This window comes from Tamandua tetradactyla, chromosome 18, assembly GCF_023851605.1.
Source record: "Tamandua tetradactyla isolate mTamTet1 chromosome 18, mTamTet1.pri, whole genome shotgun sequence".
Lineage (NCBI taxonomy): Eukaryota > Metazoa > Chordata > Mammalia > Pilosa > Myrmecophagidae > Tamandua > Tamandua tetradactyla.
The window spans coordinates 10,034,700-10,052,210 of record NC_135344.1 but is presented as its reverse complement, the minus strand read 5'-3'; positions in this window follow the sequence as shown (position 1 = coordinate 10,052,210).

Below are 17,511 nucleotides of genomic sequence, written 5' to 3'. Positions count from 1 at the left end.
ACAGTGTACTTATGCCTTGTGTCTTCAGTCAGCCCTGAGAACACTAGTTTGTGCAGTTCCCTACCTGAGACTGCTCAGGCAGAACATTTCCACCGTAAAGCCAGGTGAGATAAGGTACAGCCCAGGTCAGACCTTGTTCCACAGGTATCAGGGGGTCTTGCCTCCACGGGTACTCTGACGTGGCCTGGTCAACAACGTAAAGCCTGACTTGGGCCCCAACACCGTCAACTGATTTCTCTTTCTTGGTTGAGACAGTGGCCTCGTTGGGCTGCAGAGGGAGGCGTGTCCCCCAGTGGGATAAGGCTCTAGCACAGTCTTTTCTCTTAGAAAGTAGTCCTTCCTTAAGAAGAAGGCTCAGGTATCTTTTTCTTGTCTCCAGGCTTAGAAGTTCACATAATTCCTAGAGGTAAAACCTATGAAAGCATAGTGTCACCTTAAAGTGTGGTCTCCAGGAATTTCTCAGCTTCCTTCAATTCATCAAAATTGCCATATATAAACCTTCCAACAAGTTTATGGTTCCTGCAGCTTCTGCTCAAAGTAATGAGACTTCAGCTGTGTCTCTCTCAACGTGACTGTCTTCCCAGCTTCTGGGGTTGTGGTCAGCCTCACAGGCTCAAGTTTTTATGGGTCCAAGAAAAGCCACTACATTTCAGTTTGTTCAGGTTTTTCTGCTTGTAAGGATGGGAATTAAAAATTACAATGTCATTATATGTCAGAGTTGAAACTGGAAATTCCAAAAGCTATTTGACATATTTTTAAGTAATGTTTTGCCTCAACTACTTTTCTTAAATAACATCACCTGGCCTTAGATAATGTCTAAAAATTATGTTAATTTTTTCTATGTACTTTTCTCGCATTTGAAATATTTCTATTTCCAGAGCTGTGAAGCATTTTCCTCCTATACTATTAAAAAACCACAATACTAATCTTATCTATTGTTCAATAAAATGCCATTGAAAATGCAAACCACTAAATGGTTCCTAAATTTGAGAAGGTATTCTAAGTATAATGAAATATATGAATTAAATATGTTAAGGTAGAGAAAAAGGGAAAAGTATTTTACTTCTGTTTATACTGTATATGTCAGCAAAAATATATGAAAAATAATATCTAGAATACTTTGCTGAATGAGTATGAAGCAAAGTGATGAAGCAGAAATAGTTACGGAAAATAAAAAGCTTCAAGACTTAATTATGGATTCTCAGGCTATTTAAAAATGAAAAAGGAGGTAGGAAAGTACTAATTAGTAAGTAGGACTTTAAACAATCACCTACCAACTGCCTTACTTGTAGTTGAAAGAAAGGATTAAAACCATGAAAATGAACTAATTGTCATAATTGCTGTGAGTGATAAAGAAAAATATGGAATGAATTAATGAAAGAAAAGTGACAATGCTGAAAAGTAGGAAGAACAGGTATAGTGCTTGCATGTTATAAAAATCATAAGAATTATAGCTCTAAGTTCTTTGGTTTGTACTATTTGAAAGAACATTTTTTAAAATACTGGGAAATATGTTCCTGGTAACATTTTTACACAGAGATAACATACGTATAAGTTGCTTATCTTTCTTAAACAAAATATTTTTTTCTTCAAGATTTGTGTTTGGTTGGTTAATCCATTTCTCTTTTGTTTAAAGTAATTATGGTAGGTCATTCATCATTCAGTGAAATAATTCCATTTATTTCTGAAAATTATTTTCTGAGCTACACGAACAAAACAATGATCTTCTCCTATAAAGCTCAAATGCAAGGTATCCAAATTTCACATTAATCATACTATTGAGGTGTATCGAGGCCAAACCATCAGTGATGTACCAAGGAGTGGGGGATAAGTTCACCCTGGCAGGGGGAAGCATTTTAGCATTAATATCCTTCAGAATTGCCGGCCTATGGTCATAATAAACAACAGAACCATTTTTGTTGGTTTTTGAATTATTTTTATATCCCCTATAGATAATGCATCCCTTTATTGTCAGTACCAGAGTGAACCACTCCCAACATCTCCTCTTTCCCCCGATTATCTGCTTCATAATTGAGGGTTGCTGATAGTTTTTGCTTGAAGCAAAATTCCCAGTGTTGCTTTTCCGTGGAAAAGGTCTGTGTCCTAGAGGAAATGGGTTCAGAGATGGAAGTGGTAGATCCTACGCTTTGTGTCTAATTCTTTCTTTCCTCCCTGACCTTATCACAGCTCCCTTCTCTATTGCACTTGTGTCAGGCTTTGTCATATCTTATTCTGACCACTGGAATACAGGATGAAGCGGCAATTGCCAGTTCCCAGCCAAGACCAAGCACCGCAGGTTTGTGCTTCTCTCCCCACACCCCCATTTCACCAGGATGAGACCTTTCCCCAAGCGCCTGCTGTGCCCCCATCTGGGTCCTCAGATGAGGAACATGGAGTAAGCCGCGCCAGACACACGGGCACTTGGTGTCCACCCCAGGAAACCCACAGACCCATCAGGGAGTACATTAATTATTTGCTGTTGCTGGACTCTGAGGGAAGGGGTCGTTTTGCTAAGTGGCATTATCACAGAAAAAATAAAGCTAAAATAAAGGGCTTTAAATATTCAATTGTTCTGCTTAAACCTCACCTTGAGTATCCTATTTCAGCAGGAGACAGATATGTATTAGTTTTTTTGGCTGTCAAATGATTTTTCTTATTGGTGGCCATTCCATTGCACCACAGTTGATATCATCTATGATGTCATGAGGGTCAGAGACAGACCGAGAGGACCGATCTTGGGGGCCAGGGCAGACATGGCACTGACTCCCCGCCCCTCCCGCGGTACATGATGTTGATTTCGTTGGGGGGTCAAATTTGGGCTGCATGGTGCAGGCGGCTGGTGTCACGTGGACCCGGATGGGGGATGACCAAAAAAAATTACATCCTGGCCTCCTTCTAGCCAAAAGCCGTATTAGTTTATTAGTTTTTATTGCTGTTGGAAAAATTACTACACGTACTCATTATCTTGCAGTCCCGTAGGTGCGAAGTCCAATGCAGGTCTCGTTGGGTGAAAATCAAGGTATCTGCAGGACCACATTCCTTTCTGGGGGTTCTGGGGGAAAATCCACTCCTTTATGCGCCTTTTCTGGCTTCTAGAAGCCGCCCACATTCCTTATTTAAGGGTCCCTTTACTGCAGTGCAAAGCAACAGGGCAGGGGTTCTCAGCTTGCATCCCTCTGGGGTTCTCAGCTTGCATCTCTCTGACCTACACTTAAGCTTTGTCTTCTGTTTCAATGCTTTAGGTGATTAGATTGGCCCACCCCAGTAATCCAGGCTAATCTCCCTGTTTCATGGCTAGCTCACTAGCAGCCGCAATCCCCTTTTGCCATGTAGTGTTAACCTGTGGTTCTCAGGGGTAACACCGGGGAGACCGTCTTTGGAGCCATCAGCTCCCTGCTGATGACTGTCTACCTAAAAGTCTTCTCAGATCTAGGAAGACACCCAGCAGAGGGGGCCATGGACTGTTTGTAGGCAGCATTCTTTATTCCTCTCCACTGAGCAGAAATGTGTTCATAGGTTCCAGCATAACCTCTTTGATACTAAAGAAAATTAAAGGAAGCTTAGTGTGCCCATGGTTTGGCAGGAATATTTCGATAGCAGCACCTTCCCTGAGCGCCCTGTAGAGGAGGTGCTGAGAATAAACAGGAGACACAAGGGAAGTCAATCTCAGAAAAGAGCAGTGGAGGCTGCCTTCCCTCCATTTCTCTTCAGAATCCACCTTTCAAAGTTTTTGGCTTATTACATTAAGGAACTACATTGTAAGCTATATCTAGTTTGTTGAGTAATATAAGGGGCAAGAATATTGAGCCATTGTACAAGGTAAGAAGAGCTTAATACTATTTTCTCTATGACTCCCTTGCTTAGAAGCTATATGAAATCCTAGAATTGTTAGGTATCAGTCTTTAGATATCATTTAATTAAAATGCAGCAAAATCGGTTTCATCTAAGTAAGTCCACATCAAGCAGGTATAATTTCCTTTGTTCCTGAGATGGTGGTATAGAGATATAATTAATCTACTGTCCTCTTATCAAGACCAATAAAAATTGAGCAATAAAATATAATTTGATTGTGCCATTAGCAAAAATGAATTTTTATCATCTGTTAGCAACTAAATAATAAATTATTTTTCAACAGCTTTTTAATGAGATGAAAGATAGTCAAGGGTTGCAATAAAGTGCTGTAGTATTCAATTTGAATAATCAGCCTGCTTCCTGTGAAAAATGAAGTCCTCATCTCTTTCTCTGTAACCGCAGAGTTATTTAATATTTGTGAGGCAACACAACCAGATCACTTGCTAAGAAATAAATACAACAGTATCTTCACTTCACTACTAGCTTTAAGATTTTCATTTTAAATGTTTAAATGATCGTTGTTAATTTCTATTGAAGCCCAGATAGATTTAGGATGATTTATCAGTGCACTACTCTATTCATAATAGCTCATTATTTGATTTCATATTCTTAGCATATTCTCTGTCACTATCTGTGCTTTGTACATACACACACACACACACAATTATATATGTGCACTAGTACATAAGAAAAGTCACTGAGGACAGAGGACAATTTTACAAAGACAGGCTTTTATATATAAGCATAAATGATTTATTGTGAACCATTTTCATTATTAAAGTTTTGTTTTCCACAAACAACTTCATTTTCACCATGTGAGACCATGCACCTCAAATTGTCCATTAAATAATCCTGTGTCCCAGGGCTCTACTCACCTCTTCCTAGCCTTCCCTGAAGGGAAGCATGCAAGAGTACATAGGTTTTCAATTTATTTTATTTTATTTCATTTTATTTATTTTATTGTGGTTTTTCTTTTTTTGCACGGACAGACACTGGAAATCAAACCTGGGTCTCTGGCATGGCAGGTGAGAACTCTACCTGATGAACCAACATGGCCCGCCCTCATTTTATTTTAATTCATTTTATAATAGCACAACTTCCCCTTTCCCTTAAATGGAACTTCCAAAGTAAGCTGGCTGAGAGATGAGAGCAGAGCTGCATTCTAGGTTGGGCGTTTTGGATCTAGAAGCACCACTCTTGTGCATCGAGGCTCACTGCACGGATTGTATGTTTAATACAATCGTAACAGTGAAAAACCTGTGGGCTTTTGAAACTAACATTTACTAGTCCTAGATGAATTATTGGTAGTCCAACACTCTCTTGTTAACTATACAACTCCTCCCAGCCATTCTTACACCTGGGGGAAAAAATACAAAAACAATGAAGAACTATTTTACAGTATTCTGCCACATATAGCATCTACACTTATAAATAATACAGTTGTGACCTCTTCATAGATGTTCTGAAACTTTTCCTCCCAAATATTCCTCGGGTAATAGAAAAATGGCTCAAACTCATGGAGTTCAATACTGACTGCTATTATTCTTCAAACCCTGTTTAACAACCCAGCTTATTTCTGATCGTATAATCACTATTTAATTGCATGCCACTATGGTTACTGCCATCCACTTAAGCAGGAAAACTAAAAACCACCCTTGTTCTCTAAATCCCCCCATTAAATCTAATCATTCAAAGTCTTATTCATAAATTCTAAAAATGTCTGCAGTCTCTGCACCACTTCACCATCTCTGGCACTGCCTCCATTCGATCATACCTTCTCTTGAAGGCATATTACAGAACTGTTCCCATAGCTGGCCTCTTACATCTACCAACCGGAAGACAAATATGATCATCCTGCTCTGTGCATATTCCTTTATGTAATTTTCTAATCTGTATGTGTGAAAACCCATCCTCCTTATAAAGTTGTGCAAGACTCTTTGGAGTCTAATTTATGCTTATCCCTACAATTTAAAAATGTATATATTTTTACTGACAAATCTTCACCCACATACAGTCCATACATGGTGCATAATCAATGGCTCACAATGTCACCACATACTTGGGTATTCATCACCATGATCATTTTTAGAACACTTGCATCACATCAAAAAATAAATAAAAAGAAAACAGAAAAATTCATACACCCATGCCCCTTATCCCTGCCTTTCATTGACTAGTAGTATTTCAATCCACCCAATTTATTTTACCCTTATGCCCCGACTATTTATTTATTTTTATCCATATTTTTTACTAGCTGTCCATACCCTAGATAAAAGGAGCATCAGACACAAGGCTTTCACAATCACACAGTCGTGTTGTAAAAGCTATATCTTTATGCAATTGCCTTCAAGAATCAAGGCTAGTGGAACACAGCTCAACAGTGTCAGGTACTTCCCTCCAGCCATTCCAATGTACCATAAACTAAAGAGGTTATCCCTACAGTTTTATTTTACACAACCTTAGGATTGCTTTCCACGACCAAATTAATTACAAAACCCTGAATGTGACATCCCGATTATACGTCGTAATAGATTTTTGCTTCTTTGAGGAGCTGCTTTTGCAATGACCTGCGAAAGTCTTGCTCATGTCTACAAAATTCTGTGTGCCACTACCTCTGGAGTTTTTGGCTGACTTTTTTGAGTGGGGCTCCTCCAAGGGCTGACCCTGAGAAAAAGACGGGAGTGTAAGTAATTTACTTGAGAAGTGATCCCACAAAACACTGAAAGGGGACTGGGACAGTATGACAGGAAGGGAAAGAAGCAAATTACAGGTGGGTTATTGACCCTACTATAGGGTGGGCAACCTGGAATAAAAACATCTAAGGAAAGGGCCAATATTGCTAGTAGAAGAAAAGGGTGCCAACATCTGAAATGAGGGATTTGAAGATTAACTATTTTTTTTAACTAATTAAGACCTTTTTCTGGGGTTGGCGGTAAATGCATAACATCAAATGTGAAGCTGAGAGTCTTAATCACAATGTGTGTCTCTTTCAGATGACAAGGGTGTTCTGCCATAATCATTTGTGAAAGCCATTGTTTAACTAGAAATACTATATTGTAGATAGCCTACGGTAAATTACCAAATTGTCCCTTCAGAGATTCTATTCATATTTCACCATTAAAAGGGTCACATCCAAAAGCATGCACAGTTTAATCATAGATGCTCCTTTCATTAACTCAAATGACATTTCTTAGCGATTCTACTTAGAAAAAGTGGGATTATTCATTGACAATGTCACCTGTAGTCTTTTTTTTTTTTTTTTAACTTTCCGTATATTGCAGTTTTTACTATTCCTTTCTCCTCTTCTTAATTACGGTTATTATAAATTTCAAATGCCCATAAATGCAGTTCAAATATTTGAATGTGATCACTTCAGTGTTAAGAATTATTCTGCTAAGGAATATTATCATTCACGCATCCATTTAGTCATCAATCCTGTGACTATTTGACATGCACAGTACTAGATACCAGGGAAAAGGGTGAAAAAGACATGATCTTTGTCTCAAGGATGTAAAACAAGCAAGCTAACAAAAAAATAACAATTTGGTGTTATAGAAATTGGCGCAAGAGTTGCAAAGGAGGGAGTTGTCAGCTCTAATTCCTTGAGAGGACTTCGGACGTTACTGTGTCTTTAAGGATGACTTAGCCAGACAAACAAGGAGAGAACAGTGTGCATAGACATAATAACACGGGAGAAAATATAAAGTACAGAGCAAGGCAGGTAATTTGGAAAGTTTAAAATATAAAGGGTGGAGTGGTAGAGAGAGCCACACAGATGCAAGAGAATAAAATAGAGGCTAGAGAAATGCCAAGATATGGTCAGAAATAATGAAAAGTGGGAATATTCTAAAATTGCATGAGTTCATTAACACTTTAAAACTGTGCAGCCCAATTCAGTTCCAGTGTGCATTTCTGGTATCTGCTTGAGCTCTTGATGTGATGAGTTAACATTTATATTCTGCAACAAGGGATAGACAAATAGTGAAAACAAGCATGATACCCTTCCATTTTTTTAGACTTAGTTAATTGTAAAGTCATAATCAAAAGTCTGCATTTTTTAATTAAACAGTAGTTTTCCTGTATTAAGGAATCATCAAATTACTAAAATTCAACCTTCCAAATAAAGGTATCAGTTGGGGCAGTGGAAGAATTATAAACAAAAACTAACTATAACAAAATTAGAAACTTCATAGGTGGTTTTAATTCTGTTATTAGAGTAGGTCTGACTTCATGATTATGTTCATTTCCAGAGAACAGAAAAGAAGATATCTTTTCCAGAGGGTTATAGAGATTTTTCCACCAGCTCATCTTGGATCTCGTTATGTTCACTGTTTAATTCTCCACCACAATGCCTGTCATTATTTCAATATCCATATAGACGATAGATTCAATGTGCTGTTTCCTATACCTACATAATTTCCAGTCTTTTCTGCTCCCAAGTACTTCTTTGGTAATACAAACTTGAGCTCTAACCAATAGCCACACACTGCAACATCTTAATTCTAAGCAGCCCATTTTCTGATGACCTTCATCTCTTTTCAGTTCACACCATGTGGTATCTGTACCCTAACATTTGGCTGCCTCTTACATTATTTCAGGATGCAAAATTGAACTTACTGGGGGGGAACAGGAAGACATGTGTCTATGCTAACTTGTCTAAATAATTTATCTCTCATTAGCATCATATATTGCCTATATTTTAATTGTGTAATTCACAACACAAAAGTCTACTTTATCACACATTGTATAATAAAGTCCCTCAGTCATTCACATCTCTCTGCTACATTTTGTATAATACTCCAAAGGTTTTTTCTGCTCACTGGCTCCATACCACCTCTTTTATTCTCTTCTCATTTCACTCAAATCAGTCTGTAACTCTCACATTCCACTGAAACTGTTCTCACCAAAGTCACAAAACGATATCCATTTTGCCAAATACAACTCTCCGTCTTTAAGTTCTTTTGCTTCTCAGTAGCATTGGGCATGGTTAAATAGTCCTTTCTCCTTGAGAAACTCCATTACCTAATTTCTGGGATACCACACCTTTCTGGTTTTCCAACTAAATCATTGGCATCTTTTTTTCAATCACTTTGACTTAGTATCCATTTTCTTTCAGAAATTCCAAAATTTGGAGTACCCCTGAATTTACTTCTTTGCTCCTTCTCCCCCTTTTAAATATTAATTCTCACTCACAAGTGAAATTCCGCTTATTTCATTTAAGACTTTGCTCAGATGTCACCTCCCTAGAGATGCATATCACCTTCATCCTTAGATGACATTTAAATGCCAGTGATTGCCACATTTCTATCTCTAACTGACTCTTCTCCTTTGAGTCCCAGACTCCTGTAACTCATTGACTACTAGCATCTTCGCTTGGAATTCTAATAGGTAATTTGAAATTAATAAGCGTAACACTGATGTCTTAATTTCAACAATCTGCACCCTCTCCAACCACCATTTCTCCATCTCAGTAAATGATACCTCAAGCCTAACGATAGTGTTACTTGTAACTTCTTTCCCTCATGACCAATACCCAATCCACAGATGATTTCATTGGCTCTAAATTCAAAGCATGTTATGAATTTGTGCACATCTCACCACCAGCCACATCTGGGTCACCATTATTTCTTATCTATATGATTGCAATGGATTCCTAACTGGTCTCCTGCTTCCATTACTGAATTAACAGTCAATTATCTGCATGACAGATGAAGGGATGGTTTTAAAATATTAATCACAATTTATAACCATCCCAGGGTTGCCTATTCCAGTAATATTAAACACAAAACTCCTCCCTAAAACCTGCTTTGCTCTGCATTTTCTGTCTCTTAGCTCACACCAAACTCCACTCTGGTCTGCTGACTCTCAAACTTGGCTGGACATTGGAATGAGATGGAAACATGTTAAAACTATTGATTCAGGGTTGCCACTCATAAGGAATCTCATGTAATCCATCTGCAATGTGATCTGGGCATCAGGATTTTTAAAAGTTTCCTCAGTAATTCAAATATGCAGCAAAGGTTGAGAACTACTGCTCTAGTCAAATTGCCTTTCTGGTTTCCATTGAAGAAGCCAATCTCACGTCCACCTTTATGGCAGGTGCACTCATCTTCTAACTCGATTAATTGGCTAAAAAGACTCACAGTGGCCCACTTTTCGAGTTAACCTGGAGTTGTCTCAACCAGAGGCCAGCTCTGGAAGTAGATTCTTAAATGATGACTGTTGGTACAGCAGCACGAATGGCTGGATGCTTTGCTTTGAGATGCGACTAATTCTGGTACACAATTTCTATTACAGATCTTCCACATGGAATTGAACTAAAGCTAGTTTCCAGCCAAGATCACACTGTTTTCCTTCAGCTTTCTTCCCTTGCTTTGTGTTGCTTCCTTCACTCACTTTCTTTCTCCTGCAAGCAATCAACCAATTAATCACTTGAGCAAGAATTCCCATATCAGGTTCTGTTTTTAGGAAACCATACTTTAAGATGCCACCTTAAGTTCTTAGCACTTGCTCCTTCCTATTTCAGAAATGCTCTCTCCAGATTGTCACATAATTTTCCCTCTTATTTCATTTAAGACTTTCCTCAGATGTCACCTCCCTAGAGATGCAGTGATGATTGATTTATTTAAATATGACTCTTACTTCATCCTTACACACTTTATTGTTCTGCTTGTTTGATTCATAGCACTTTATGTTAGATCTTGATATATGCATTTGAGCATTTGTATCTTCTCTTCTGGAATGTAAGCTTCATGTGGGCATTGATTATTTCTTTTAAGGCATGGTAATTGATCAATAAATATTCCTTTTTTTTTCTAGTGTCCATAAAATCATGGGTTCTTTTTTATTTAGAAAAAAATAAGAAATGGCTTTCACACCCCATTAGAAATATAAAATAAAATAAACTGAAAATATTAATTTACATATCAAAGACCCATTTATAATTACAATCTAAGCACTCCATAAACCAATGTACGATTCTGTACAGAAACTATATTCATCAATAATAAATTCAAACATGATTCTTTTTTTAGAAACCAAGGAGACCAGCAATGAACCAGAATCACAATGACTGCATGTTCCTGAACTGTTATGCTAAAGTTTCCTCTAATATTCCCATAGGTGAAATCTGCTGAGTAATAACTGAGTTAACATCTAGTGGGCAATCATGATAATTTGATTTCGTCATGAATGAGGCAACTCTAAAATCAAATTAGGCATGCAGTAATGCCTTTAAAAGTACTTATTGCCTTTCCCAATTTAAATACCATGCTAGACAATGGGGATACAAAGACACACAAACCCACACAGAGGGTCAAAGTCTAATGAGGAAGACAAAATGTATCCACATAATTAAATTATATTGAGATGAATTCTAACAGGAATATTTAAAACATTAGTGGGAGTCTGAACATATTAGGCCTAGGGTACAAGGAAAAAGAGTGGGTGCCAGGGAAGACTACAGAGATGTCAGGTCAAGATAAACAGTTGAAATAAAAGTTGCCAAATAGACAAGGAAATATCAAGCAAAATCATAATAGCGTATAAAAGCTACTTAAGGAAGCTTAAATAGCTGTTTCAATATGGCCATAATCTGGATAAAATTAGCTAACTATTACTAAGTAATAGATAGAGTGGGCATATTTTCAACACATTAAGGTATTTTGGGTTTGTCCAATCATTATAGAGAACTGCTGAAGGTTTTTGGAAGACTTGTTATGATTTCTTTTCTTAACATATCAATTCTAGGTGCAAAAAACAGAAGATGAATAAAATACATCAGGGATTGAAAAATAATTGTCTCACTATAATCCAGGTAAGGGCTTATAATTATCTCATATGAAAGCATCTGTGAAATAGAGAGGAAAGGATTCACTAAAGAATAATACTAAAGACATGTTGACATATATTTGAGAGTACTTGGTTGTGGATGAAAGGAAGAAATGAATAGCACAGATGGCTAAGTATAGCTATGTATTCTACTGTCTAATTAAAAATTACAACATCAGAAAAATATTTAAATGAACTAAGATAATGCAATCAGTCACTGTAATTACAGTCTTAATGAAGTCTGCCCATAGGTACGCAAAGAAAGGCAATGTCAAATATTTTTTCTTGAAGTCTCCTTTCACATTCATTCTGATCTTGCTTCTGCAACTAAGACATTGGGAGAACTTATTACCATGATCTTCATGTTTTGTCTTGAGATTGTATACTGGTATGAGTAATTAGAACTTGACCCTACACGTTCCTATTATGATAATAGTACGGACATTTCCCTCTTTGGACACCCAGTTCACACATTTGTACTTCTCTCAGAATTTTGGTAATTTAGCAGTTTTCCCATCAGTCTCTGATATTTGTTCCTCATTATGCTAGGATCCCCTGGCAGCTGGGAGCCCCTCCTTCTCCTGCTCCAATTTGGTGCCTATAGCAACAAGAGTGCCACTGTCTGGAATATTAATTACAAATGCATTGCAGTAAAAAAATCAAAGAACTAAGAATCAAAGAAAGTGTCAATCTTTATTACTCCTTGACCCACTAGAATATTACTTCTAACATTATATAGCATATATTTGATAGGATATATAATAAGAATATTATCATGATAGCATTCAGCTCTTTTCAGTTTTGAATAGCAATGAGCCTTAAAATAAAATTTTGCTTTAACTGTATTAGACAAGAAAATATGTCCTTCTAAAATAAAGAAAATATCTTGCAAATTAAGTTACATATTCCAGTGCTTAAGAGTTTTCATCAGACACAGAAAAGCTTTTGTTATGGGATATTAGGTATGTTTAGGGATCCCATGCCTACCACTTGTTTGGTGATTAGCTAAAAGGACTCATTTGATTCAATGGGTTGAATTTATGGCTAAGATTTATTACAGCAAGAGACGCAGTGCCCAGTTAAAAGATACACATAAGCACAGGCTAGCTAGAGAGGTCACGTACGCACTTCCTAGACTTCCTTCTGTCTGTGAAGTTTGCACAGATGTACTTTTCTCTCAAGCTGCAAGCAGCAGAGACAATTGCAGAATGTCTCTAACTAGGGAAGCTCTCCCAAGTCTTGAATCCATAGCTATGTGAACAGCTGTGTGGTAGACTGAGGTATGGGCCCAAATTTAGACAAGTTCTTCATCTTAATTCACATCCCTGCAGGTTTACAACCCATTGTACATAGCATCTCTTGAAGGGGTTACTTCAGTTAAGGTATAGCCCAACTGAATGAGGAGGGACCTTCATCTAGATTATTGGAGTCCATTATAAACACGAGAAAATCAGATGCAATCAGAGGAAGCCACGGGGAGGAGCTGGAAGGTGGAAGTCAGCAGAAACCCAGAAGAGAGAGGAAAGGATGTCACTGTGTGATGCGAGGCAGGGACACCAGCCAAGAAACCCCAAGGAGAGTTACAAACTTTGAGGGTTCTGGACTTCCTCTAGCTTCAAACCAGGAGCCAATAACCTTCCTATGTTTAAGCAAACCCATCGCAGGGGAGTCATCGTAGCTACCCAGGAACAAAGACAGATGCGGTGGTGCAGACTCCAGACAGCCCCAGGAGCATAGCAAAGGGTCTTCAGATTTACTTTAAATGTATGGTCCACCTGGTACCTCTGCTGCCTGCACCCACTGATGCGGGCACATAGAGTGATAGCCCTGGTCAGTAACTGAGTGTTCCATGGCTTACTTGTCAGAGATTGAGCCATGGTCTTTGCTCTGGCTATAAAGACAAGCAAGAATTCAATGAAACAGTCCTGCTGCATTAACTCTCCTCTCAGAGCATGAATAAAGAAAAGAATAAAAGGATAAGTAGGTACATACATAAACACATACAAATATCAGGCAAACAAGTAACTAACATTTTTAAACTTCTCTGAAAAGGAGTGTTCTTCATATTTCTAATTTGAATTCCACATGCAACTCTTTATGCAAAAGAAAATATCTTCCACGAACTTCCTACTAATATATATGCATGTAAACTATCTTGTTTGAACTGTGTAAACATTGTCACTATTTCACTGAATTAGTATTTCCTATTTGCCAGTACGCAATGATAAAAAAAAAAAATGTTTTGACAATTTAAAAAAAACCCAGAAGACTATTTCTAGGAAACAATGTATAATATTCAATGTTAATTAATCTGATAGAATGGATAGTAGCTATGTTTCTGTATTAGAATTACCCCAATTCTTAGTAATTTCAACAACAAATATGTATTTTCTTACAGCTTCTGAGGGTCAGGGATTTGGTTGCAGTTTAGCGAGTGCCAGTGACAAGGTCTCTCAGCGCTGCTCTCTCACCCGAAGTCCCACCTTGCGGGGAAAAGTTCTGATTCCAAGCTTATCAGCCAGGTTGATGGCATGCCTGTCCCTTGCCTGTGGCCTCTTCCTCTCCCCACACCCTGGCAGGTGACTCCCCTAGGGAGAGGGAAGGGGGCGCCCCAATATGGAAGCCAGTTTTTCTTACCATCTAACCTCAGAAGTGACAACCTGTCACTTCTCCTATATTCTCTTCATCAGAAGTGAATACTTAAATCCAGCCCATGCTCAACAGGAAGAGGCCAGACAAGGACCCATACCCCAGGAGGCAGGGGCCACTGGGGGCCTCCTAAGAACCTGCCCAACACATAATACAAAACCCTCACATCAAATTCTTGCTTCTTTAGTTGCTCCCCTTGCTGTATTCCAAATGCCGATATTTGAATTTGATAAATAATCTGACCAGACAAAAATCGGTAGCTGGAAGACCATTCTAATTCATTCCTAACAGTTAAATAAAGGGTGTTTTGGCCAGGAATTTAGTAATTATTTCTTTGTCACTCTACATTTGGGGTGCTCAGTCTAATAGTGAAAGCACAGTGACTTCAGAAGCTGGATTTATCCCCTTTGAGGAGCTCACAAAGCACAGGAAGAAGAAAGGCTGCCAGCTAATCTTCATCTAATCATCGAGTATGTGAAGGAGTATGTCTACCAACGCACATCGTGTAACAGAAAAATAACATTCTCAGTTGTACCCGATGATGCAATTAAGAAGACCATTTAAGTCAGTAGTTGCAAACACATATGTGAATAGTAATTACTAGAAGTATGTTTAAAAACCCCAGTACCTAATCCCAAATAAACACACTGCCAAACTCTCTGGGTTAGGACCTGTAAGCGTGATGAATTACGCAGGTGAATTGAATGTGCAATGTCTGTTGAAGAGCCACCAAGTTCAATGATGATCTTCTATACTTTCTCCTGAGAGCCTTATCTTCTGTCCTGATGCTTGAATAGAGGAGCTAGCAGCCCCTGTGTGCCCTTCACTCATTCTTCCCTCTTAGAGGGTATACACGTTCCCAGATACCTGGGCATAACAATCTGGCACTCAAGGCCTTCACAGTCCAGACAATGAAGGCTGGGCCACCCAGTATGGAGTCCACTGCATCTCTTACCCCTGACACTTCGGGTTGTACAACAATAGAACTCTGGGGCTATGACCTCAAAGATAAATTTTGCTAAGCCAGTGCTCACCATTCATTTGAAGCTTGTCTTAATTGCTGAAGCTCCTCAGGCAGAGGAAGGAAATACCTTAATTACCTTGTATTCTGGGATCTATTTCCTTGTCTGGGCCTGACTCCTTTAAATACCTTATTTAGGGTATGAATTCTGACACACCCAATGCATTTTATTTTCCTATCCCTTGCCCCAACTCCAAAAGTATTCACGTTCCCATAATCACAGAGCTCACTGTTGGTAAAAATGTGACTCTCTCTCTCTCTCCCTCCCTCCTGATACACCTTCTGGGAAGATGCCTGCCAGTCTTGAATATGTATTTGTGAAGTTATGTCCAGTCTCAGCTGTGTGCCAAACTCCCTTGCTCAGAAACTGCATGGAGAATTGGGCAACCTGCAGTCATTTAGGCTTCTGTGGGCAGAGGGGGTGGGGAGTTTGAGCAGGGAGCCAGTAAAAAGGCTGTTTCATGAAGCCAAAGAGGCTGAGACTATTATATTAGCAGCAAGAATCACCGAACCCTGCAAAACGGGACACTTTTAGAAGAAAGAGACAATTGATGAATTTGAAATTTTTCACAGTAGATTTGACAAGACTTGCTAACAGATTAAATGCAAGTGTGTGAGTGAAAGAGAGGAATCGAAAGTAACTCCTAGACTTAAACACAAGTATTTATGTGGAGGATTTTGAATGGGAGATTACTGGACAGGGGCCCCAAAAACATTCTGTTTGGTCTTTAAAGCTTTGAGATTTCTACTGGAAATCCATTCACTGACATCAGGTCGGCAGTTAGAGGCTCAGTTCCTGGAATTTTACAGAGTTTGAGATATGGAGAGACATAGACACAGACACAGGTATAGGTGTGATAGAGCTGTAGAGTTAGACATATTGTGGAAAACGTCTAGTTGGAGAAGGGGGGATCTGCATTCACGGCTGAGTCACATATGTCAACACTTTAAACTTTCTAAAATCTGTAAGCACCTGGAAAGTGAAATAGCTATTTTCTGTTGGTTTACCTTGTTCATCCACATTGCCCTCCTTTCCCACCACCTGATTTGGCCCCTGCTCTTCCCTGGACTCAATGCAATCCTGCCGCTTGGACATTCTCCTGTTTCTTGATCAGAGCAGTCTCATTTCTGCCTTCAGACCTTGGCATTAGCTGTTCCCACTGCCTGGGAACGTTCTCACTGATGCATACTGCAATGCTGCTCCAATCACCTAGGTTGAATTTCATTTCCATTTCTGTTGATAGTAGTAGGCTCACTCCCAATTCCAATTTTACGCTATAGCATGCTGCCACCTCTCCTTTTATTCCTCTTCAAGTCTCTGTCATTTTCCATCAAGGAAGTAGTTTTCTATTTCATCTCTCAATGTTGATTTAAATGCAGTGGCTGTCATTATGGGGGGATTTTCTTTCACATCTTATTTTAAGTTTAGTTATCCAATGTGGGTAAGAGGAATAAAAATGATGCATGAGATGTCATTTTTCATATTGCAATAAACCACCAGAAGCCCTGTGGACCAACAAGGGTTCTGGGAAGGCTACTGGACTCTCCAAACACAAACACTTTAATTATGGAGACCTCAGGCTGAAGGCATTGTAGACCTTCACACTCACACTCAAACAGTGGAAAAGCGGAAATCACTGCATCTTCACATTGCACTGCTATTCACCAGAACAGACAGAACTTTCCACTTTAAGATAAGATCTTTTATCTGCTTCTTTTGAAGACAGATTCTGAAAGCTTTCACAGGGTCTAATGAATTCTTGAGATTTCATACAAATCTTCATGAGAGGGCTACTGACTTGGTGGCAATAATGTGCCTTAAGGAAAACTATCAGAATGTCTTCTGATAACTATCGTTGAAACAATTCAAATCAATCACACTAGATCAGCACTGACCAACAGAAATTTCTGTGATAATGCAGTATTCTATACTTGCATTATATATTACTAGCTACGTGTAGCTATTGAGCGCTTGAAATGTGGCCAGTCAGGCATAGGCACTAGGTTTTTCACTTTTGAGTTATTTAAAACTTAAATTAGTGGCTGCCATATTGGATGGCAGAGCTTAAGAATTTTTGAATATGATATAAGCCTTCAGAAACCTTCTTTTGTATTTATTTGTTATAATTCATCTTTAACTTTGATGCAATTGAAATGCC